A 24,732-nucleotide genomic window follows, 5' to 3' on the forward strand; every position below is an offset into this window, starting at 1 on the left:
TGTATTGTTTTAAAATTACCCTTCAGGATTCTTACTATGAAATCGCTAGTACAGTGTTCAGGTTTAGTAAAGTGTTGCCCCACAGGTGTGGCATCCTGGCTGGCACTTGCATTTGTCATGTGATGTAAGTTAAATCTTGTCTTTAGCATTTGGCTGGTTTCTCCAATATAGCATCCTTGGTCACATTTCTTACACTAGATGATGTATACCACATTGGAAGATGAGCATGTAAAGGATTCCTTTATGTTGAATATTTTTCCTTTGTGAATGACTGTGGGGTCCTGTGAAATGTTTTTGCATAGTTTGCAGCTGGATATATTGCAAGGATGTGTGCCCTTCTCTTCTTTTTGAGTCTGTGTTGGGAGCTTACTTCTAATTAGCTTGTGTTTTAAGTTGGGTGGCTGTCTGAAAGCTAGCACTGGTGGGGATGGGAATATCTCTTTCAGTAATTCATCCTCCTGGAGTATAGGTTGTAGATCTCTTATGATTTTCCTCAGTTTTTCCAGCTCTGGGTTGTGTGTCACTATAAGGAGGATTCTGTCTGTGGCTTTTTTTTTTCTTTGTACTGTAGCAGATTCTCCCTGGGTGTTTTGAGGGAGGAGGCAATATTCTTGGAGATTATTTTGGGGTTGTAGCCTTTCTGTTTGAAGGATGCAGTCAGGAATTCAAGGTGTCTGTCTCTGTCCTCTGTGTCAGAGCAGATACGGTGGTATCTTGTGGCTTGGCTGTAAATAATGGATCTTTTTGTATGTGAAGGGTGGAAGCTGGAGTTGTGGAGGTAGCTGCATCTGTCTGTGGGTTTTTTTGTATATAGATGTTTGTATATTGCCATCACTGATTGAGACTGTGGTGTCCAAGAAATTGACTTTTCTGGGGAGTAGTCAATTTTGAATCTGATTGTAGGATGGTATGTATTGAAGGAATTTGTCTTCCCCCTCAGTCCAAATCATAAAAATGTCATCAATGTACCACAGTATGCATTTTGAAAGGTGATTGAAGCCCAGCTCAGTAGCCCATCTGTGATGTAATAAATACTCATTCATTGACACGTGTATTATGAATGCACTGCTGGACCAATCAGATTACTTCACAGGGTATTTTCTGATGAACTTCATAAATCAGCTTCCATTCAGCTAGAGCTGTCCGGAGGAGACAGGTAAATATATTCCCTGTCCTTAGCTGTATCTGCCCATCGCTCTGGCCTGCTCCTGTCCAGGTTCAGGATCCCTTATACAGCAGCCTCCTTCCTTCTCTTTTGCCTATTGAAAATTCATGATTTCCCCTCTTCATACAGACTTTTCTTTCTCCTCCCTCCCAAATATCTACTTCCCTCCTAATCTTCTCTCAATTTCCCAATACCTTCTACACTGTGCTGTTCTGCCTTTTCAGAAAGAAGTGAGCATTACGTCATGCTGTCTGCCTCTGCCCACTGGCTTCAGTCTGCAGTTTGAATGTATGGGGCCCCATATTCCCGCAGGACCTGCTGACACCAAGCATTCAAACTGGCAGAATGAAGCCAGCATTACTTTGACAGTCTGACAGAGTGGGAGGGTGGGGGTATGCATGGGGACATCAAAGCATTTCATTGATATTCTAACAGGATGGATGTGGGTAGGTGAGAGGAGGGTGATATACAGAGAAATAAACAGAGAAATACAACTTTATGGTTTATAATGGGTTAGAAAACCCAGATCCTTATTAAGTCCTGTCTGTTGGGTGTCAAAATATTCAATCATTCTGACTGTATTGTTTTAAAATTACCCTTCAGGATTCTTACTATGAAATCGCTAGTACAGTGTTCAGGTTTAGTAAAGTGTTGCCCCACAGGTGTGGCATCCTGGCTGGCACTTGCATTTGTCATGTGATGTAAGTTAAATCTTGTCTTTAGCATTTGGCTGGTTTCTCCAATATAGCATCCTTGGTCACATTTCTTACACTAGATGATGTATACCACATTGGAAGATGAGCATGTAAAGGATTCCTTTATGTTGAATATTTTTCCTTTGTGAATGACTGTGGGGTCCTGTGAAATGTTTTTGCATAGTTTGCAGCTGGATATATTGCAAGGATGTGTGCCCTTCTCTTCTTTTTGAGTCTGTGTTGGGAGCTTACTTCTAATTAGCCTGTGTTTTAAGTTGGGTGGCTGTCTGAAAGCTAGCACTGGTGGGGATGGGAATATCTCTTTCAGTAATTCATCCTCCTGGAGTATAGGTTGTAGATCTCTTATGATTTTCCTCAGTTTTTCCAGCTCTGGGTTGTGTGTCACTATAAGGAGGATTCTGTCTGTGGCTTTTTTTTTTCTTTGTACTGTAGCAGATTCTCCCTGGGTGTTTTGAGGGAGGAGGCAATATTCTTGGAGATTATTTTGGGGTTGTAGCCTTTATGTTTGAAGGATGCAGTCAGGAATTCAAGGTGTCTGTCTCTGTCCTCTGTGTCAGAGCAGATACGGTGGTATCTTGTGGCTTGGCTGTAAATAATGGATCTTTTTGTATGTGAAGGGTGGAAGCTGGAGTTGTGGAGGTAGCTGCATCTGTCTGTGGGTTTTTTTGTATATAGATGTTTGTATATTGCCATCACTGATTGAGACTGTGGTGTCCAAGAAATTGACTTTTCTGGGGAGTAGTCAATTTTGAATCTGATTGTAGGATGGTATGTATTGAAGGAATTTGTCTTCCCCCTCAGTCCAAATCATAAAAATGTCATCAATGTACCACAGTATGCATTTTGAAAGGTGATTGAAGCCCAGCTCAGTAGCCCATCTGTGATGTAATAAATACTCATTCATTGACACGTGTATTATGAATGCACTGCTGGACCAATCAGATTACTTCACAGGGTATTTTCTGATGAACTTCATAAATCAGCTTCCATTCAGCTAGAGCTGTCCGGAGGAGACAGGTAAATATATTCCCTGTCCTTAGCTGTATCTGCCCATCGCTCTGGCCTGCTCCTGTCCAGGTTCAGGATCCCTTATACAGCAGCCTCCTTCCTTCTCTTTTGCCTATTGAAAATTCATGATTTCCCCTCTTCATGCAGACTTTTCTTTCTCCTCCCTCCCAAATATCTACTTCCCTCCTAATCTTCTCTCAATTTCCCAATACCTTCTACACTGTGCTGTTCTGCCTTTTCAGAAAGAAGTGAGCAGTACGTCATGCTGTCTGCCTCTGCCCACTGGCTTCAGTTTGAATGTATGGGGCCCCATATTCCCGCAGGACCTGCTGACACCAAGCATTCAAACTGGCAGAATGAAGCCAGCCAGAGGAGGAGAAGATGTGGGAAATAAACTGTGTGTGTGTGTGTGGAAGTGGAGGGGGGGGGGGGGGGGGCAAGGAATCAGGGGAGAGAAGGAATCATGAATTGGGGAAAGAAAATTGTACAGGTGTGCTGGGAATCAGAGGGGGGAGAGGATTGTGGAAGCGGTGGGGGGGGGGCAGTGGCTGGCAGAGAGAGAGAGAAAAGATCATGTTGAGTGTGGAGGTGGGATAAGGATAGAGTGAAAATGAAATGTGCATTTGCTTCTAGGGAAGGATCTGGTTTCACTGTCTCCTTGAAGGGGAAGTTGGTGGTGCTTCTCTTAGATTTGCTGAGAGGTGTATGATATTAATTTATTTGTTTATTTATTTATTAGGTTTTATTTACCGCCTTTTTGAAAAATAATCACCCAACCTTCCCTCTCTTTACTCTGTTGGTCATCAGGTTCCATTAGAAGAATGGATCATAGAAACTTCAGGGTTACTGTGGAAATAAAAATCAACAAACAAATTTTAAAAGATTTCAGGTATGTCATTATAGATTTTCTAACAGTTACCTCCAGTAACCTTTCTCTAAATTCATCTGATGTTCTGACTGTCTTCTTCAGTGAATTTTAAGGTTAGGTTTGAACTGATGTTTGCATTCTGTGCTTGTGTTTTAAGGGAGTAGGTGATCGGTGCTGAGGGTTGGCCTGAGGAACTCATCATTTTCAGGTGGGGTTTTGAGTTGTTCTTGAAGGGTTTATGGGTTTATTCTTTTAGGGTTTCTGTACTCTTTTGAAATGTTCTTGCTTTATTAATGGGGTTGTGGAGCTTCTATTGATAATATCCTGTTTAATTTTCTGTTTCACAGATCAGTTTTTACACATGGTTTTGTTCCTGAACTCAGCTGATCTGCATTGAACTCAGTTTCTTCTGAAATCCTTGTTGGATTAAGCTTTCAGGGCCATAGATCTCTGAAAAGATGGCCTTTTCACGTAGCACATTTACAGACTCTGTGCAGGTGAATGAAATACCTTCTACTACTGACGGGGGGACTCGGGCAAGCACCTCCAACACTGCCACTAGAATGGCTCAAGAGTTTACAGAAAATGGACTGGTATCCCAGGAAGATTCAGTGCTCCAGTCTAGAGATGCAGTTACTGACAGCCCAGTGGAGAATGTACACAATCAAAACCAGCACCAGTGTTTATTACACCTTTGCTCCCTAATACATTTCCAGTTCCAGAATGTAACCGAAGAGGATGACTTCCATTGTCTAATATTGGAGCCATGAGATTGCTGCGTCCAGTGGGTCTGATGTAGGCTGCACATATGCTGAACCTCAGATCATTGAAATCAGAGGACATCCAGCCATGCAGTGAGAATTCGACTGAATCTGCTGGAACCTCTTATCAACTGTCCTGTCAGGAAGAAGGAGACACAAAAAGCAAAACCCTAAAAAGAAAGTCACAGATGCCTAGTGAGTACAGAACAGGAGGGGTAAAGTATGTGTTTTTTGATATGTTAACATTTGTGAAAATTTTTAATGTATTAATTTGTGTAAATGAATGATTATTGAATTGAGAGTTTTATATTTTCCTTGCAACCTTTTTTTTTTTTTTAAACTAAATAATATTTGGGCTCTTATTTGGTTCTGTCACAGACTGCAGTGTTCAGTGTGTCGCCTAAATGAACATATCTGTTGGGTGTGTCCCAGCCACTGATCTAGATTGTGGGGTTTGGGGCTGCAAAGCTTTAGTAAGAAGGTTACTTTATTATACTTCTGCTACCCACATTTATGGAAGAGGTTTGCAGGGGCGTAGCCACGGGTGGGCCTGGATGGGCCTGGGCCCACCCACTTTGGGCTCGGGCCCACCCAGCAACGGTGCAACTCAGCGAACGAAAAAGCGCGAGTTCAGCTTTCCCTCCCAGCCACCCGCGTCGCGTCACAGGTTCCCTCCCAGCCGGCTTGCTCCCTCACCTGTCATCGGTCATCCCCGTCAGTGGTGTTAGCTTCGCTGAGCCGCGCGGCGCCAGGACCATCCGCACGCTACTATGACTGCTTCCTCTGCGCTGGCCCCGCCTCTTCAGAAAGAAGAGTATCTGAAAAGGTGAGGCCAGCTGGAAGGAAGCAGTTGTGTAGCGGCAGCGTGTGGCGACTCCGTTGCAGATGTCCGGTGGGGATGGAAGGGGAGGTAGGGCCTGCGGCGCGCCAGCGGGTGCTTGGAGGTGGGAGAGAACAACGATGACGGCGAAAAGGTGCAGCTGCAGCATGTCAGTCAGCGGGTGGCTGGGGGGAGAGGGGAAAAAGGTGCAGCATGCTGGCAGGTGGCTTGAGAGGTCAAGGAGAGAGGGAGAGACAGGAGCACTGTTGGGGTAAGGGAGTGAGACAGGGTAGTGCTAGGTGGGGTGGAGGAATGGAGAGATGCTGCAAGGGGAAAGAGAGGGTGAATTGTTGGATATGGGTGGGGTGGGATGGGGAGAGGGAGGGAAAGGCTGCAGAGTGGTAAAAGACCAGAGAGAGAAAAAAAGTGTTGGACATGGAAGTGGAAGGAAAGGAGGGAGAGATGAGAGGGGAAATGTTGAACATGGCATTGAGGTGAGGGGAAGGAAGGATGGAGAGATGCTGTGGGGGGGGGGGGGGGGGGGGCGGGGAGAGATGTTAGACCAGGGGCTGAAGGCAAGGAGAGGGAGAAAAGTTGGACATGAAGGTAGAGGAGAGAAAAGGAGAGATGCACAAGCGGGGGAGGGTAGAAAGAAGGAAGATGGATCCAGGGACAGAAGATGGACAATGGATGGTAGGGAAGAGAAAGGGGAAAATGCTGAACAATGGGGGAGGGGAGAGATATGGGACAGGAAGATGCTGGTGGTGGGAGGTAAAAGGGATAGGGAGATATCAGGCTAGAGGGTGAGGATGGGAGAAAGAGGGAACAGATGCTGGGCTGGAAGGGTGGAGGGAGGGAGACACTGGGAATGGTGGAAAGCATGGGGAACAGGCCCAAGGAGTGGAGATGGCAAGGAAAGAAATGAGAGAACAGTGATTACAGGGATAGAAATATGGTAATGGTGCGTAGATTGAAGATGGAAAGGGATGATAGGCTGGGAAGGAGAGAGATGGGGAATGGGAGAGCTAGTGGGTGAAAGGAAATGGAAATGTGATAGATATCTGAAGGAAAAGATTTAGAAAGAGGATGAAATTTGAGTGTACAGAGGCAGAAAAGAAAGAAAGGAAAGAGCTAAAATGGAAAGATCAATATTTCAGAGGCAGGTGTAGTGAGGAAATGAAATGGCAGGAGAAAAAAGAAAAATGGACAGCCGCTTGAAGAATTAGCAGAAGACAGGAAAGCGGGAAAGAGAAATTGGAACCAACATGATGGAAAAATAAAATGTCCAGACAATAAAGGTAGAAAAATCATTTTATTTTGAATGTTTTAAATGGAATGTTAGCTTTGGAAAATGTGCATAGTGCATGTCTTTTTATTGTGTTTAGAAAAGGAAATTGCCTTTTGGGTTTTTTTTTCTCCAGTGTTGCAGTGCATGCTGAGGGTTCCCAGTTCAATTTTGTCTACATATTTTTATTTCTAATTTGTGATCCCTTGTTCTGTAATTTGTGAGGGTCTGTCAGTGTGACTGTAATGGCAGGTGAAGAGATTGGAGAGGAGAGGGAATTGGGGGAGGGGCTTCTTTATTCTGCCCTGGTCACCAGCATGGTTAACAGCAGCCCTGAACCTTGCTGTGGCTAGTGATGATCCCCAAGCCTTGCCAGCTGGGGATCTCTTCCGGGGCTGGCTGGAGCTGCCTTCCACCGAGCTTGGCAGATGGGGGCAGCATCCTGGAGCCACTGACAACTAAGTATGTATGGGGTGCTGGCATCAGTGGCTCGAGGAGTTGCTACTGCCTGCTGGGCTTGGCGGGGAGGAATTCTGGCCATCTCTGGTGGAGGTTCCCAGCTGACGGAGATTGGGGATCCTCACCAGCTAAAGTATTTATATTCTGAGTTGGGAAGTGCTGGGGGAGAGAGAAAAATTTGTGCCCACCCACTTTGTGCTCAGGCCCACCCAAAATTGGTTGTCTGGCTATGCCACTGGGTTTATGTTGATGCAGGACAGCTGTTTCCGTGGGCAATAAGTGTATGAAGCCAAACTCTAGGATCAGCTGCATGACTAAGAGGGCCTGTGGTTGTCCAGTCCGCATGGACTGCCTCTCCGGTGCTACATCTGCCAGAGCTGGGTCACACCCAGAGATGAATTTAAGGGGGGGGGGGGGGTTATCTGATAGGTAGTTCTTTGGACGCAGCAATGAGCTAAGAGAGAATTTAGTAGGATTTAGTGTTGTGATGTTGGAGTGTGGTTATAGCTGTTACAGTTGCTCAAATTTTGAGATAGTATTTTTTATTTATTGTGAGGGATTGGTATAGTCTTATGGTTAAGCATCCTCCTTTCTGCCTTAGTTAGAGGGAAAATGTTTGTTATATAATTCAAATTTAGTGAAAGTTTGATAGTTGCAAAAAGTTTTCTTGTAAATATCTTTATGTATTTTAAATTTTTATTAAATGTGGATTTTGCTTTATGTTATTAACTAATGCTATAAGTATTTTCTTTTGACATTATGGCCCTTATTTTAGAAGCTTTATTCTTGTTTTGGACATCTGAAAATTGGTATTTAGACATTCATATTGCATGGACATCCAAATCTCGTTTTTACAAAGCCTGGATATGGAAGTCTAGAATTGCAGGATGTGTTGTCATCCTATAATTTACATTTTATATTTTATGTAAGTGTTTCCTTTACATGCATTTAGTTTAATGTATGTTTTCTGCATTCAAAGTTATGCCTCTCAACATGTTTCGGTTTATCATCATTTTATCATTATTTTATTATTTTTTGACATACCATTTCTATTAGTATTTATATCAACATGGTATAGTTTATGATATTCTATATTTTAAATGTCCTTTTTCATCGAACTTTCTTTCAATGTACATCTTATTCATGTATTTATTTATTATTTTTTGTTTATAGACTCCTGATGTAGGCCATCTGGCCGAAACACAACGTTGTGTCGAGTCATTTTTAATGTGGAATTATTTTATTATTATTTGCTTGAAAATTAATAAATATTGTTTATTTTTTAAAACTTGACTTTAGTGCTTGGTTAGTTTAGTGCTGTGGGGCACAGCTGTAGCTTGGTGTTTAGGAAGCACCTTTGCTAGTTTTTGTGTTTCTTTTTCCTTGTTTTTCCCTTGTGGCTCCCCGGTGTCCCTTTTAGTGCTAGGAGCACTTCTGGTTGTTTGGTGCATAGGAGCACCTTAGTTAGCTAAGAGTTGTAGAGCACTGCTTGTAGCTTGGTGCTTAGTAGCACCTGTGTTAGCTTTGTGTTTAGTTCCCTGCTCTGTTAGTTTAGGGCTTAGGAAGTCCCTTTGTTGAGCAGGGCTTAGGAGCTCCTGTTAGTTTAGGGCTTAGGAGCACCCCTGGTAGGATAGGGCTTAGGTTTGTCAGTTTAAGATTTAGGAGCACTTCAGTTAGTTGAGTACTTGGAGCACTCCTGCTTCAGCTTGTTCTAGTCCTGGTCCCTGTGTCATCCGGTATCCGGTACGTCCTGCTGGCCACTCAAACCCAGGGGCTCAACCCTTGGGGGGCAGTGGTTAAGTGCAGGTGAAGCTGTACGCTCCAGTCCAGTGTGCTCCAGTCCTGTGTTCTCCAGTCCAGGGGATTCCAGTCCAGTGTTCCAGTCCTGTGTCCTCCAGTCCGGGGGATTCCAGTCCGTGTGTTCTGGCTCACTGGGCGATGACTGCAGTCCCTGCCGGTGCTGGTGTGCTTGACCAGCGTTGGTTGGTGGGTTTTGCCTACTGCTGTCGCTCCTCATCAGCAGCCCAAGGGCTCACGTTTGCTCCAGAGCCCGGCCCCGCGGGCTCTGAACCTGAGAACCTGACATTCCAAATGAACTGCCTGTAATAGTTTGCGAAACCTAAGAAGCGCTGGAGAGCCTTGCGCCCGGTGGGCTGCTGCCAGTGCAGAATGGCAGTCAACTTATTGGGATCCATACGCAGCCCGTGGTCCGAAATGATGTAGCCCAGGAAGAGTAGTTCAGAGCGATGGAACTCACATTTCTCCAGCTTCACATAGAGGTGGTTCTCCCTCAACCATTGCAGTACCACCTTTACATGTTCCAGGTGCTTTTCCTCAGTTCTTGAAAAAATTAAGATGTCATCCAGGTAAACCATCACAAACTTATACAAGCGATCTCTGAAGATATCATTCATGAAGGCCTGGAAGACAGCATTGGCTAGGCCGAACGACATTACTAGGTATTCGTAATGCTCATCGCGAGTGTTGAACGCCGTCTTCCACTCATCCCCCTCCTTGATCCGCACGATCAAGGAGGCCCCCCTGAGATCGAGCTTGGAGAAAATCTGGGCCCCCTGGAGGTGGTCAAACATCTCAGAAATCAAGGGTAAGGGGGTATTTGTCCTTCCGGGTGATAGCGTTAAGTCCTCTCTAATCAATGCAGGGACACAACCCCCCCCCCCCGTCTTTCTTTTCTACAAAGAAAAATCTAGCACCCGCTGGCGATTTAGATAGACGAATAAACCCCCGAGCTAGGTTTTCTTGGATATAATGAGGCATGGCTTCCGTCTCCGGACGAGACAGGGGGTATACTCGGCCCCGAGGGGGTTTGGCGCCTGGTAGCAGCTCTATGGCGCAATCATAGGAGCGGTGGGGAGGCAGAATCTCTGCTTGCTGCTTGGAAAAGACATCTCCAAAGGATTTATATGGCCCAGGTAACATCACATTGGCTTGATCCAGAGGAAGTGTCACAGAGGCTGGTGCAACCTTGTCCAAACATGCTTTCTGGCAGCCCGGGCCCCACGCCGCCAATTCACCCCAGGCCCAATCAATGCAGGGGATGTGCCGGCAAAGCCAGGGTAATCCCAGAATGATGGACTCAGTGGCCGACGGTAGGACGTAGAAGGAGATAACTTCCTTGTGTAAGACTCCTACCCGTATCGTTATAGGCAGAGTCCTGGAGCGTAAGACTCCCCGGACCAGTCCCAAAGCCACTGAAACAGTGATGGACTGGGGTAACGCCTCAGTGGAAATGTGATGAACCCGCACCAGGTCTGCACCCAAGTCAACTAATGCCTCAAAACAAGGGGTATCCTTAATCACCAGCAAAACGGGCACCAAAACTTGCGTCCAAGGGGAGACGGACTTCGGCCCTGACCCTGTCTCCCTAGCAGGTATCAGGGCTGCTGGTTTCCCGATTTCTCTCTCTTCAGGCAATCACGGACAAAGTGCCCCTTCACTCCACAATGCAGGCACAGTCCCTTAGAGCGTCTCCGCTGTCTCTCTTGGGCCGTTCGGTCCACTTGCATAGGTTCGGACCCATCTTGCCCACCCGGCGACTGGAAGGCCGGGTTCTTAGGCGAACTCTTCGAGCTAGCCCCTCCAATCTGCTGACTGACACGACGTTCACAGGCTCGTTCCCTGAAACAGATGTCCACCTGGGTACAGAGGCGGATGAGGTCATTCAGATCTGAGGGCAGCTCCTGACCTGTGAGTTTGTCCTTAATGTTGGCCGATACCCCATGCCAGAATACCGCAGTAAGGCTTGGATAATCCCAACCTAGCTCTGCGGCAAGGGTCCGAAATTGGATGGCGTACTCGCTCAGAGAGAGTTGACCCTGATGTAGGTTCAACAGCTGAGTAGCCGCTGAGGAGGGCTTCCCGGGTTCCTTGAAAATGAGCCTAAATTGCTTCAGAAACTCTGCCAAGTTATCCAGGAGTGGATCCCTCTTCTCCCATAATGGAGATGCCCAGGCCACAGCGGGTCCCGCAAGTAGGGAGATAATATATGCCACCTTCGCCAGATCTGAAGGAAAATCCCGGGCCTGCAACTTGAAAACAATTTGGCATTGATTGAGGAAGCCCCAGCAGGTCTTACTATTGCCCTCGTATCGAGGAGGCTGAGCCACCCGAATGCCTCGGCCGCATGCGAGGGAACCCGGTGGGGTACGAGCCGACAGGCCCTCCGCAGACCCAGTGATGGTCAGCGAGTCCACGCGCTGACTCAGCGCGTTCATGACTCCTGATACCTGTTGTGGCTGAGCATGCAGTTGCTGGAGCAGCTGCATAAGAGATGGATCGGTCGAGCTCATGGCTTTGAAGTTCTGTAATCCGTTGGGTCGGTCGTGAGCCCTTGAGCCCTGGCCGAGGCCAGCAGAGTGCCGACCAAGGCCAAAGGGAGACCGACCCACCACTGCACACCCCAGCTACGCAATACCCCTAACCTACCCTCCCCCGCAGCACCTCAGGAAGAAAGGGAAATAGGCATACAGGCGGGCCTCGCAACCGAACTGGAACCAGGCGCTCAGAGCCACTCGTGCGGGTCTCTCGGCCGAACTGGAACCCAGACACACACAGGGAGGGGTGAAAGAGATCCAGGAGTTCCCCCGGTACCCCAAGGTGCCAGCCACGCGCTGAACACCAGCCACAAGGCAAAGGGAGCAACAAAGGAACCAGAGCGGGGCCACACCCTCCCAGGGGACCAGCACAGGACAGGGGAACTAAATACAGGAAGCCTCTACAAGCCAGAGACAGGAGCAGCAAACAAAAGAAAAACCCTGGCCCCAGCCAAAAGCCATGGAAAAGACCAGTGGCGTAGGAAGGGGGGGCGGTGGGGCGGTCGGCCCCGGGTGCACGCCGCTGGGGGGTGTCGGTGCCTCGCTGGTTCCGTGCTCTCTCTGCCCCAGAACAGGTTACTTCCTGTTCCGGGGCAGAGCGAGCAAGGAACCAGCGAGGCGCCGACACCCCCCCAGCGGCGTGCTCTCGGCGGATTGGCCCGCCCACCCGCCCCTCACTGCCTTCCAGGTATGTTTTCGCGGGCAGGCGGGCGGGCGGGGGGAGGGGTGTTGCGCTACGGAGGGGGGAGGGTGCGTCGCGCTGCACCCGGGGGGGTGCGCAGCGGCAACCCGCCCCGGGTGTCAGCTGCCCTCGCGACGCCACTGGAAAAGACACAACAGAAGAGAAAGGAAATCTCTGACAGAACACCCAGAAGACAGAGGCAGAGCCACAGCACACAGAGGGTTAAACTTACTGAGCTAGCAGGCAGGCACACCAGGGGAGAGAGATCCTGAAAAAACAAACAAACAAACAAACAAACAGAAAGAAAGCTCAGCCCCCGCTGAACAAACACACAGCTGGCTTCCCACTGAGAACTGCACACAGAGAGGGAGAGCCCAGCTGGAGGCAGTGAGCTGATTACAGCTCCAAACACACAGGCTGCAACCAGCTAACACAAACAGGGGCAGGGAAAAGGAATCCCTAAACAGAAACACAGATCAAAGCCAGAGCACATTCTGACTAAGACCTGCACGGCTTCCTACTAGTTACAAGGAAATATAATGCCAAAGCAGGAAGGGCAGGAGGAAGCAGGCCAAAGTACCCCCCCTGACGTCAGTCAGACCCTGCCAGCCAATCAGGAGTGAAGTCCACCCCCCTTCCCCTACCAAACCGGCAGAATCATAACAATTCTTAAATGATGTGCAGGATGGGATATTGGGGTCTTCTTGACCTGCTCCTGTCCCTGGTCCAGCTCCCCATTCTGCTGGCCACAGCCGCACAACATGGTCGATCCTAACAGTCGCTACCAGATTACAGTCTCGGGACCAAACCTAGTTGAGCTCAGAGCTTTGCTCCACAACCTCCAGTCGCACTTAGTGCCACTTTGTGCGGCTTTGGCTCGGTCCTGCAGGGCCTTGCCTGAGGGGTGCAGGTCCCTATTCCCCCACTCCTCTTCTTTTGCCTGTTTACACTGTTTGGGAATATTCCCCATAGGCTCCCCTGCAGCTCCCAGGCTTTCCAAAACTGCTCCTTTTGGCAGCACATAAATCAAATAACAGAACTGCCAAGGGGGCCCCATCTTTGAAAGGGAGGTTTAAGCCATGCCCCCAGATCCGTCCCACTCTTATTAACGCCATTTCCTTCTGCCAATGGAAGAGGGTGCTTCTTAGCACAGTGGTGTATCTACAATACAGTGAACACCCCCCCCCCCCCCCAGGAGAAAAATTAAATTCCATTTTTCCCAAGATACTACGGATTGGGGGGGACCCTTTCAGAGCTCCAATAAACAACCCTGCCAAAAGCAAACATATTCCAGACCTATACAGACAATCTATCATAGCAATAGAAACTGAATTGCAAAATATCAGATATGCACATTTCCCAAAGCTGACACCTTATAATTAATAAATTTAGAAAAAAAAATAATTTTTCTACCTTTGCTGTTGGTCCAAGTGTCTCTTTTCTGCTTTTTCTATTTTTTCTTAACTCTCTTCCAAGCTCTTGTCCTTTCCATCAACAGGCAGGGAGGCACTCTGGCAACAGAAGCGTGCCTTCTATTTCACTGGATGGAAAGGCATTTGCAGCAGTTTTCAGCTGCCCACCTAGAGGAAACTCAAAATGGGAAAGCGAGTTTCTGCAGCAGGACCTCCCTGGACCCAACAGAATGGGAGCTGGTGCTGGACACCTTCCACCTGGTAACTTGAAGGTGCAGCTCCCTAATAGATCTCATGGTGAACATCACATTGTCAGAGTTTCCAGGTTTTTCAGCAGAAAACGGAAAGTCGGTTCAGATAGTAGAGCTGCTCTTCTTCAGCCTTGGCTGGAGTCAGCCCTGCTTTGTGTTCCTGCCGTCATTGTGGGTTGGTCATTGATTTGCTCCGGATTGGCCCAGGAGACCGGTGTATGTAGGCTTGATACGTTGTCTAGTGGGAAACCGTTTGTCTTCCTCTGAGTCACGGACTCCTCCATTAGGGTCCCATTCGGATGGAGGATCCCTCCTGCTTTGGTCCATAGCCTGGCTCTTGAGAAGCCAAAATGGAGAAGGAAAGGATATGCTAGCAATATCACTGCAACTTTACTTATGAGGAAAAAACACTCAACTTTAGCTGTGAATGCTTGTGTCTGGTGAATTTTGAAGCATGATGCCCTGAATGGGTGCCTCTGTTTCGGGCCTCATTGCCACACATATTTTTTTTTTGTTACATTTGTACCCCATACTTTCCCACTCATGGCAGGCTCAAAGCGACTTACAGGTACTTATTTGTACCTGGGGCAATGGAGGGTTAAGTGACTTGCCCAGAGTCACAAGGAGCTGCCTGTGCCTGAAGTGGGAATTGAACTCAGTTCCCCAGGACCAAAGTCCACCACCCTAACCACTAGGCCACTCCATCTTGAAGGATGATCTTTGCAAGGTCTCGCTTATAACTCTTTAAGGTTTAGGTGGTGGCTCATTCCTGTTACTGAGATTAGATTCTGGATTCCTCATTCTTTTCTCATAAAGATGGGGTTCATTTCTTGAAAGGGGCTCATTGTCTTAGGCCTTCTCTTCATTGTCCTTGTCCTGAGTGGAACCTTAGGATGGTCTTGCGGGCTCTTAAAAAAAAAAAAAGGCTCCCTTTGAAGTAGGCTACTTCGAAAGATCTTCCGTTTAAATCTATCCATTTAGTAGCTGTTGCCTCAGTTCATAGAGTTTGAGCTACAGGCACGGTCAGACAGAGATCTGTTCCTTCCTTTTGTCGGATTCAAGAGTGACTATTTGTACCTTTCCTTCTTGTCTTCCTAGGGTGGTTTTGGCTTTTCATCTTAGGCAGCCTCTTTTTATGCTCTCTATTAAGGAAAGAGATTCCTGGTTTTCTTCTTATCTCTCCCAGCATACATTTCGTATATACTCTGGTGGATCCTCCTCTACTTCTATCCCACTGTCAGTTGGTGTACCTCAGGGATCTGTCCTGGGACCTCTTCTTTTCTCCATCTATATCTCATCCCATGGTTTTTAGTATCATCTTTACGCTGATGACTCCCAGATCTACCTCTCCACACCAGAAGTCTCAGCCGAAATCCAGGCCAAAGTATCAGCCTGCCTGGATGTCTCAGCGCCATTTGAAACTAAACATGACCAAGACTGAGCATCTTATCTTTCCCCCTAAACCAACCTCTCCTCCTCCCCCACTCTCTATTTCTGTGGATAACATTCTCATCCTTCCTGTCTCATCAGCTTGTAAGCTTGGGGTCATCTTCGACTCCTCCCTCTCCTTCACTGCACATATTCAGCACACTGCTAAAACCTGTCATTTCTTTCTCTATAATATCACCACAATTCGCCCTTTCCTTTCTGAGCACACTACCAGAACCCTCATCCACACTCTTATCACCTCTCACTTAGACTATTGCAACTTGCTTCTCACAGGTCTCCCACTTAGCCATCTCTCTCCTCTTCAATCTGTTCAAAATTCTGCTGCACGACTAATATTCTGCCAGTGTCGTTATGCTCATATTAGCCCTCTCCTCAAGTCACTTCACTGGCTTCCTATCTGTTTCTGCATACAGTTCAAACTCCTCTTATTGACCTATAAGTGCATTCACTCTGCAGCTCCTCAGTACCTCTCCACTCTCATCTCTCCCTACATTCCTCCCCGGGAACTACGTTCACTGGGTAAATCTCTCTTATCTGCACCCTTCTTCTCCACTGCTAACTCCAGACTCCGTTCCTTTTATCTTGCTGCATCATATGCCTGGAATAGACTTCCTGAGCCGGTACATCAAGCTCCATCTCTGGCCGTCTTCAAATCTAAGCTAAAAGCCCACCTTTTGGTGCTGCTTTTAACTCCTAACCCTTATTCACTTGTATTTAATCATCCTCACTTTAATATTCCCTTATCTCTTGTTTGTACTGTTTGCTTGTCCTAATTAGACTGTAAGCTCTATCGAGCAGGAACTGTCTCTTCATGTTCAAGTGTACAGCGCTGCGTACGTCTAGTAGCGCTATAGAAATGATAAGTAGTAGTAGTAGTATTGCAGGTTGGATTTTCACTTGCTTTTTTGTCTTGATGTTCATCGATTGCGTCTCCAGTATTTGCAAGTTACCAATGTTTTCAGGTGATCTGATCACTTTGGTCCTGGGGAACTGAGTTCAATTCCCACTTCAGGCACAGGCAGCTCCTTGTGACTCTGGGCAAGTCACTTAACCCTCCATTGCCCAGGTACAAATAAGTACCTGTAAGTCGCTTTGAGCCTGCCATGAATGTAACAAAAAAAAAAAAATATGTGTGGCAATGAGGCCCGAAACAGAGGCACCCATTCAGGGCATCATGCTTCAAAATTCACCAGACACAAGCATTCACAGCTAAAGTTGAGTGCTTTTTCCTCATAAGTAAAGTTGCAGTGATATTGCTAGCATATCCTTTCCTTCTCCATTTTGGCTTCTCAAGAGCCAGGCTATGGACCAAAGCAGGAGGGATCCTCCATCCGAATGGGACCCTAATGGAGGAGTCCGTGACTCAGAGGAAGACAAACGGTTTCCCACTAGACAACGAATCAAGCCCACATACACCGGTCTCCTGGGCCAATCCGGAGCAAATCAATGACCAACCCACAATGACGGCAGGAACACAAAGCAGGGCTGACTCCAGCCAAGGCTGAAGAAGAGCAGTTCTACTATCTGAACCGACTTTCCGTTTTCTGCCGAAAAACCTGGAAACTCTGACAATGTGATGTTCACCATGAGATCTATTAGGAAGCTGCACCTTTAAGTTACCAGGTGGAAGGTGTCCAGCACCAGCTCCCATTCTGTTGGGTCCAGGGAGGTCCTGCTGCAGAAACTCACTTTCCCATTTTGAGTTTCCACTAGGTGGGCAGCTGAAAACTGCTGCAAATGCCTTTCCATCCAGTGAAATAGAAGGCACGCTTCTGTTGCCAGAGTGCCTCCCTGCCTGTTGATGGAAAGGACAAGAGCTTGGAAGAGAGTTAAGAAAAAATAGAAAAGCAGAAAAGAGACACTTGGACCAACAGCAAAGGTAGAAAAATTATTTTTTTTTCTAAATTTATTAATTATAAGGTGTCAGCTTTGGGAAATGTGCATATCTGATATTTTGCAATTCAGTTTCTATTGCTATGATAGATTGTCTGTATAGGTCTGGAATATGTTTGCTTTTGGCAGGGTTGTTTATTGTAGCTCTGAAAGGGTCCCTCCCCCCCCCCCCCAATCCGTAGTATCTTGGGAAAAATGGAATTTAATTTTTCTCCTGGGGGGGGTGGGGTGTTCACTGTATTGTAGATACACCACTGTGCTAAGAAGCATCCTCTTCCATTGGCAGAAGGAAATGGCGTTAATAAGAGTGGGGCGGATCTGGGGGCATGGCTTAAACCTCCCTTTCAAAGATGGGGCCCCCTTGGCAGTTCTGTTATTTGATGTATGTGCTGCCAAAAGGAGCAGTTTTGGAAAGCCTGGGAGCCGCAGGGGAGCCTATGGGGAATATTCCCAAACAGTGTAAACAGGCAAGAGAAGAGGAGTGGGGGAATAGGGACCTGCACCCCTCAGGCAAGGCCCTGCAGGACCGAGCCAAAGCCGCACAAAGTGGCACTAAGTGCGACTGGGGGTTGTGGAGCAAAGCTCTGAGCTCAACTAGGTTTGGTCCCGAGACTGTAATCTGGTAGCGACTGTTAGGATCGACCATGTTGTGCGGCTGTGGCCAGCAGAATGGGGAGCTGGACCAGGGACAGGAGCAGGTCAAGAAGACCCCAATATCCCATCCTGCACATCATTTAAGAATTGTTATGATTCTGCCGGTTTGGCAGGGGAAGGGGGGTGGACTTCACTCCTGATTGGCTGGCAGGGTCTGACTGACGTCAGGGGGGGTACTTTAGCCTGCTTCCTCCTGCCCTTCCTGCTTTGGCATTATATTTCCTTGTGACTAGTAGGAAGCCGTGCAGGTCTTAGTCAGAATGTGCTCTGTGCTCTGGCTTTGATCTGTGTTTCTGTTTAGGGATTCCTTTTCCCTGCCCCTGTTTGTGTTAGCTGGTTGCAGCCTGTGTGTTTGGAACTGTAATCAGCTCACTGCCTCCAGCTGGGCTCTCCCTCTCTGTGTGCAGTTCTCAGTGGGAAGCCAGCTGTGTGTTTGTTCAGCGGGGGCTGAGCTTTCTTTCTGTTTGTTTGTTTTTTCAGGATCTCTCTCCCCTGGTGTGCCTGCCTGCTAGCTCAGTAAGTTTAACCCTTTGTGTGCTGTGGCTCTGCCTCTGTCTTCTGGGTGTTCTGTCAGAGATTTCCTTTCTCTTCTGTTGTGTCTTTTCCATGGCTTTTGGCTGGGGCCAGGGTTTTTCTTTTGTTTGCTGCTCCTGTCGCTGGCTTGTAGAGGCTTCCTGTATTTAGTTCCCCTGTCCTGTGCTGGTCCCCTGGGAGGGTGTGGCCCCGCTCTGGTTCCTTTGTTGCTCCCTTTGCCTTGTGGCTGGTGTTCAGCGCGTGGCTGGCACCTTGGGGTCCCGGGGGTCTCTTTCACCCCTCCCTGTGTGTGTCTGGGTTCCAGTTCGGCCATGAGGCCCACACAAGTGGCTCTGAGCGCCTGGGTTCCAGTTCGGTCACGAGGCCCGCCTGTATGCCTATTTCCCTTTCTTCCTGAGGTGCTGCGGGGGAGGGTAGGTTAGGGGTATTGCGTAGCTGGGGTATGCAGTGGTGGGTCGGTCTCCCCTTGGCCTGGGTCGGCACTCTGCTGGCCTCGGCCAGGGCTCAAGGGCTCACGACTGACCCAACGGATTACAGAACTTCAAAGCCATGAGCTCGACCGATCCATCTCCTATGCAGCTGCTCCAGCAACTGCATGCTCAGCCACAACAGGTATCAGGAGTCATGAACGCGCTGAGTCAGCGCGTGAACTCGCTGACCGTCACTGGGGCTGCGGAGGGCCTGTCAGCTCGTACCCCATCGGGTTCCCTCGCATGTGGCCGAGGCATTCGGGTGGCTCAGCCTCCTCGATACGAGGGCGATAGTAAGACCTGCTGGGGCTTCCTCAATCAATGCCAAATTGTTTTCAAGTTGCAGGCCCGGGATTTTCCTTCGGATCTGGCGAAGGTGGCCTATATTATCTCCCTACTGGCTGGACCCGCTGTGGCATGGGATCCCCTCCTGGATAACTTGGCAGAGTTTCTGAAGCAATTTAGGCTCATTTTCGAGGAACTCGGGAAGCCCTCCTCGGCGGCTACTCAGCTGTTGAACCTACATCAGGGTCAACTCTCTCTGAGCGAGTACGCCATCCAATTTCGGACCCTTGCCGCAGAGCTAGGTTGAGATTATCCAAGCCTTACTGCGGTATTCTGGCATGGGGTATCGGCCAACATTAAGGATGAACTCACAGGTCAGGAGCTGCCCTCAGATCTGAATGACCTCATCCGCCTCTGTACCCAGGTGGACATCCGTTTCAGGGAACGAGCCTGTGAACGTCGCGTCAGTCAGCAGATTGGAGGGGCTAGCTCAAAGAGTTCACCCAAGAACCCGGCCTTCCAGTCGCCGGGAGGGCAAGATGGGTCCGAACCTATGCAAGTGGACCGAACGGCCCAAGAGAGACAGCGGAGACGCTCTAAGGGACTGTGCCTGCATTGTGGAGTGAAGGGGCACTTTGTCCGTGATTGCCCGAAGAGAGAGAAATCGGGAAACCAGCAGCCCTGATACCTGCTAGGGAGACAGGGTCAGGGCCGAAGTCCGTCTCCCCTTGAACGCAAGTTTTGGAGCCCGTTTTGCTGGTGATTAAGGATATCCCTTGTTTTGAGGCATTAGTTGACTCGGGTGCAGGAGGCAACTTTATTAGTGCAGACCTGGTGCGGGTTGATCAAATTTCCACTGAGGCGTTACCCCAGTCCATCACTGTTTCAGCGGCTTTGGGACTGGTCCGGGGAGTCTTACGCTCCAGGACCGTGCCTATAATGATACGGGTAGGAGTCTTACACAAGGAAGTTATCTCCTTCTACGTCCTACCGTCGGCCACTGAGTCCATCATTCTGGGATTACCCTGGCTTTGCTGGCACAACCCCTGCATTGATTGGGCCTGGGGTGAATTGGCGGCGTGGGGCCCGGGCTGCCAGAAAGCATGTTTGGACAAGGTTGCACCAGCCTCTGTGACACTTCCTCTGGATCAAGCCAATGTGATGTTACCTGGGCCATATAAATCCTTTGGAGATGTCTTTTCCAAGCAGCAAGCAGAGATTCTGCCTCCCCACCGCTCCTATGATTGCGCCATAGAGCTGCTACCAGGCGCCAAACCCCCTCGGGGCCGAGTATACCCCCTATCTCTTCCGGAGACGGAAGCCATGCCTCATTATATCCGAGAAAACCTAGCTCGGGGGTTTATTCGTCTATCTAAATCGCCAGCGGGTGCTGGATTTTTCTTTGTAGAAAAGAAAGACGGGGGGGTTGCGTCCCTGCATTGATTAGAGAGGACTTAACGCTATCACCCAGAAGGACAAATACCCCCTACCCTTGATTTCTGAGATGTTTGATCACCTCCAGGGGGACCAGATTTTCCAAGCTCGATCTCAGGGGGGCCTCCTTGATCGTGCGGATCAAGGAGGGGGATGAGTGGAAGACGGCGTTCAACACTCGCGATGAGCATTACGAATACCTAGTAATGTCGTTCGGCCTAGCCAGTGCCCCAGCTGTCTTCCAGGCCTTCATGAATGATATCTTCAGAGATCGCTTGTATAAGTTTGTGATGGTTTACCTGGATGACATCTTAATTTTTTCAAGAAGCCGTGCAGGTCTTAGTCAGAACTTGCTCTGGCTTTGATCTGTGTTTCTGTTTAGGGATTCCTTTTCCCTGCCCCTGTTTGTGTTAGCTGGTTGCAGCGTGCTAAGGAAAGAGAAATTATGTCATACCTAATCCTTTTCTTTCCTTTAACCACAGTAGATTAATCCAGAACCCCACTTTTCTTCAGTGTTATGTTCTCATGGTTTGTTCATTTCTCAGTTTAGGGTAATGGCTCATTTTGGAGCTGAAAGATTTAGCTGTTTTCTACTGTTCATGCCGCTTCTCTGTGAGAAAGAGGAACTATTATGACTCTTTATTCCTTCTGCTATGTTATGAGAAATAGTGTCTAACCAAGGAGCATACCATCCTGTAATTCGTCACCTGCTTGTAAATGGTCACAACCCACAAGTCTCTGGATTTATTTGCTGCAGTTAAAGGAAAGAAAATTATCAGGCAAGACATAATTTTCCTTTTCTTTTTGTTAGAATTACTGCTTCTTATTGGCCTTGCCTTTGCAAGTCCCTATTGACCGAAGTTACTCACCTGTACTGGATGTTCGCCAAGGAAAGCAGGACATATGTTCTCACATACTCTCCCCCCCCCCCCCCCCCCCATACACACACACCCATGACTTATATTCTCTATGCTTTTTTTATAACTGTGGGTCCTGTGCAAGTTGAGCAGTCAAGAAGACATGTGCCTGTGTAGTAGACCTGCAATAAGCTTCCAGAAAAGGAACGCTGGGCAGCATCTGTACTGGGGCTCCGCAGATAACATTACCCAGATGTGAGAACATATGTCCTGCTGTCCTCAGAGAACACCTGCATCTTCACTTTTCCTCAAATCTTGCAACTTGCTGGATTCTAGAAACTTCATTATACTGTTCTTCAGCAGTGCTTCCATTATTTTTCCAACCACCAAAGAGAGGCAGAAAGGGGCATAATCGAACGTAAACGTCTATCTCCATGGGCGTTTATCTCCGAGAACGGGTCCGTGAAGGGGCGGACCGAACCGTATTTCCGAAAAACATGGACGTTTATCTTTTTTTGAGCTGGGCGTTTTTGTTTTTCAGCGATAATGGAAACCGAAAGCACCCAGCTCAAAAACGAATAACTCCAAGACATTTATTCATGGGAGGGGCCAGGATTCGTAGTGCACTGGTCCCCCTCACATGCCAGGACACCAACCGGGCACCCTAGGGGGCACTTTCACAAACAAAAAACAAGGTAAAACAGCTCCCAGGTGCATAGCACCCTTCCCTTGTGTGTTGAGCCCCCCAAATCCCCCTCAAAACCCACTGCCCACAAGTCTACACCATTACTATAGCCCTAAGGGGTGAAGGGGGGCACCTACATGTGGGTACAGTGGGTTTGGGGGACGGTTTGGAGGGCTCCCATTTACCAGCACAAGTGTAACAGGTGGGGGGGGGATGGGCCTGGGTCCACCTGCCTGAAGTCCACTGCACCCCCTAATAACTGCTCCAGTGACCTGCATACTGCTGCCAGGGAGGTGAGTATGACATTTGAGGGTGAAAATAAACAGTTGTGAAACGGCATATTTTGTGGTGGGAGGGGGTTTGTGACCACTGGGGGAGTCAGGGGAGGTCATCCCTGATTCCCTCCAGTGGTCATCTGGTCATTTAGGGCACTTTTTGGGGCCTTATTCGTGAAAAACAGGGTCCAGGAAAAGTGCCCTAAATTCTCGCTAAAAGCGCATATTTTTTCCATTATCGGCGAAAGGCGCCCATCTCTGATTGGCAGATAACCACGCCCCAGTTCCGCCTTCGACACGCCCCCATCAACTTTGTCCGCATCCGCGACAGAGTGCAGTTGAAAACGTCCAAATTCGGCTTTCGATTATACCGCTTTATTCGTTTTTGTGAGATAAATGTCTATCTCCCGATTTGGGTCACAATATAGGCGTTTTTCTCTTTCGATTATAAGCAGGAGAGTGGCCTGTAGTTTCCCACTTTTTCTCTGTCATCATTTTTATGAACAAGGACCACATCTGCTATTCTCCAGTCTTATGGAACCTCTCTCATCTCCAAGGATTTATGAAACAAATCTTTAAGAGGACCTACCAGAACTTTGAGCTCCCTTGATATCCTGAGATATATTTCTTCTGGCCAATGGCTTTGTCCACTTTCAGTTTTTCAAGTTGTTCCTTGCCCCATTTTAGAACTGAACATAAAATGTTTGTGTGGATTCCACACCAATTTATGCAAGTAAATAATGATTACATCTAATTAGTGCCAATAATTGCTTGTTAAAAAGCCAATTATTGGCATTAATTGGCTTGTTATTCACTTAAATTATGCACACAAATTGAATATGTGCCCATAATTGTGTGTGCAATTTATGGCAACTTTTATAGAATTAGGAGGATAATAGCTAATAAGAACACATTTGTCATATGAAACATTGAATTTTGAAATCTTTTGTATTCTCTCATGTTTTACTGATTCCTTTTCTTTTTTTTAACCCTGGAAGTTTCCTCCTGCTCCTTTATACATTCATCTTAGTTGCAGCCAGTGTTGGGATGTGGCACCATGAGCATTCATTTTGAAACTGCCCAGAGATTTTCTCCTGTTTTCTATCCCCACCTCCTTAACATGCCTAGTTTGGTCATTCCAGTGATGATCCTTGACTGGGGCTCTTCTAGAACCCACAAACATCAGTCTGGCTAAAAGGCATTTCCCTCAACCAATGACCATGATGCCATCTACTTAGCTGCCTATGAATACTAACCTGGGGAGCAGAAGATCGTACTAGGGGATTGACTGTGAGATCAGTATGGCAGTGAGGCTGGCTCTTCTTTCTCTTCTATTTAATCATTTTCTCTTTTTGGTTGTCATTATTTTTCTTAAAATGATTTCACTTGAATTCCCTCTTTTTTCATAAAAGCCTGACCTAATATGACAGAATAGGAAATTGCCAATTTATGGTTTTCTAAATCCGTTTGATTATTATAAAATCACACAAAGATTTATAAAATGTCCTGATAATATCTTTTTACTGTTTTCTCTTTTCCATTATTCATATTCTAGATTTTTGTATTTTTTTCTCAATGTTTCTGTCTCCTGTCCGGATTTTCTATTTTGACTACGATATGAATCCTTTCTTTTAGATTCTCTTTGCCTAATTCTCTTTCTTTTTCTTTTCATGCAGTATTAAAAACAAGCCTTGAAAAAAATACAGCAAGATCCACAATCCAGGGCCTGCGATATTCAGCAGACTCAAAGTACAGATGACATCAGAGCCTATTCTGTTCCAAAGATGACATATCCCTTCCATACAGAGGAAACAAAGTTATACACTTCACAACCAGAGGAGGAACTGAAGTGTCTTTCAGAGGCAGAGAAATCATCTCCCACACAGCCACGGAAGACCCTAAAATATCCCACAAAGTTTGAAGAGAATTTACGCCCCACAAGCCTGAAGAGAAAGTATACATATTCCACAAGATTCAAGAGATCCTATTTCTGATAATAGCACTGTAAATATTACAGTGGACAGCAAGACTTCCAACATGAGTGGAGCTCCTCAGAAGGAATCCAACCCAGCATCCAGAGGAATCAAGAGAAAACAGGCAAACAATGGCAAGAGAATGAAAAACCTGAGTAAGTGCTAATGACCAAGAAGTGTAAATCCATAAACGTATGTACGACAGACAGACTGCTGGATGAGGAGGTACTTTTGATCTTTCTCATAATGATGTTTGCGAAAGAAGTGATGTCATCTTCCATTGACCACCAAAAGTACCCCTTTATAGTTGCTAACAGTAGTGATCAACTACTCCTGAACTGTTGCTTCTTTATGGTGTACAGAAAGCAAGTGCTGGATCTGCAGGAATCTGTGTAGCAAGGAAACAGCCAGCTATGCTGTGAGAGTGAAAACACAGCGGTGGTGAAGAACCTGGGTATGGGA

This window comes from Microcaecilia unicolor, chromosome 1, assembly GCF_901765095.1.
Source record: "Microcaecilia unicolor chromosome 1, aMicUni1.1, whole genome shotgun sequence".
NCBI classification, from domain to species: domain Eukaryota; kingdom Metazoa; phylum Chordata; class Amphibia; order Gymnophiona; family Siphonopidae; genus Microcaecilia; species Microcaecilia unicolor.